Source organism: Neurospora crassa, linkage group I, assembly GCF_000182925.2.
Source record: "Neurospora crassa OR74A linkage group I, whole genome shotgun sequence".
NCBI lineage: Eukaryota > Fungi > Ascomycota > Sordariomycetes > Sordariales > Sordariaceae > Neurospora > Neurospora crassa.
In genome coordinates this window covers 4,014,594-4,016,215 of record NC_026501.1, presented here as the reverse complement: position 1 = coordinate 4,016,215, position 1,622 = coordinate 4,014,594, and positions in this window count along the sequence as shown.

Genomic DNA, 1,622 nt, shown 5'->3' with positions numbered 1-1,622 from the left:
TTATATTGTAAGTCTAATTAAATATAGGGTTAAATATTTTTAATAATTTAATAATAAAATTGTATAAAATATTTTATTAGAGAATAGTAGGGATAGGTAGCGACTTTAATAGTTTATATAATTAGTAATTATACGGTTTAGCCTTTTAATACGCTAAATATTCGTAAATATATAATTTAATGTTAATTATAATAGTAAGTTAGTAATAGAATCAATTAATATATTTTAACGTCTTCCTTTAATTTAAGTATTTAATTATTACTATATTATAGTAGGCGTAGAATAATTCGGCCCGTATACGTTCCAGGATATAAACCTAATATTAATATTATAGCGTTCTATTTTCTTCTATTTTTTAATTCTTCGCTCATCTCTTCCCTTCGCTATTCTTCTATACTTCTTTAATAATAAGTAAATCCTCCTTCTATATTTCTAATAATTATTATTCTAATAATAATAATTACTCTTTATCCTTCCGTACCTTTGCTATTACTATATACCCGCCTATCTTTTTCATAATAATATTTTCATTCTCCTTCCCTAATTTAATAGTAACTTTACTTACGAATTTTATTTTCTTCCTTACTACTCTATCCCTTCCATTATTACCTTTGATTTTCTTTTACTTCCTTTCCCCCTTATTTAATTCGTCCTCCTCCTACGAATTCTATTTTTCTTCTTACAATTCAACCCCTTCGTCTTCTAATACCCAACCTTCTTCTATTTCGCTTATATCCTATTACTATTCCCTCTCTTCTATTATTATTGTTTAAACTTCCTTTCTAATTAAAATTACTTATTTTACTAACGTTTTTAATACCCAACTTTCTTTTATTGCTTAACCCTTCTCTTTACTCCCTTTAATAACTTTTATTAATAGGTAGTCGCCCCCTATCTCTAATTCTCCCCTTTATAACTATAATTTCTTTAATAGCCTATCCGCTAAATTTAATTTTCCCGGACAATATTTAATCCTAAAATTATATACTACTAATTCTAATACTTACTAATTCTACTTCACATTAACCCGCTCCTTATTTTAAAAATATTATTAATTTAAGTAATTTATAATTATTAAGAATAGTTTATCTATATATAATAGGTATTACTTTTACACTTTTAGTACTCTTATAATTATTAATAATTTTCTATCCCTAACTTTATATTTAATTTCTTCTAGCGACTTCTTCTTTTAAAAAAAAGCTACCGGGTGCTATTTATTGCTATATAATTATATAAAAACCACTCTAATTATAAAGTCTAATATATCCGTTTCTATTTGGATTTATAATATTAAGTTAAAATAGTATAGTATAAGGGCTTTTTAGAATAGTTTTTTAAATTCTACGAATGTTTCTTCCGCTTCCTTTATAAATTCGAATAGCCTCCGTTTATCCCCCTTTAGTAGTTCTATTAAAGGTATAATTACTTTAGAATATAATATTATAAAATATTAATAGAATTTTATAAACCCTAGGAAGATCTAAATATTATAAACGCTTATTAGAGCCTCCTATTCTACGATTACTATAACCCTTTCTAAATCTATTGATATACCTTTTGAAGAAATAATATATCCTAGAAATAATACCCGCTTTATATAAAATTCGTATTTACTTAGG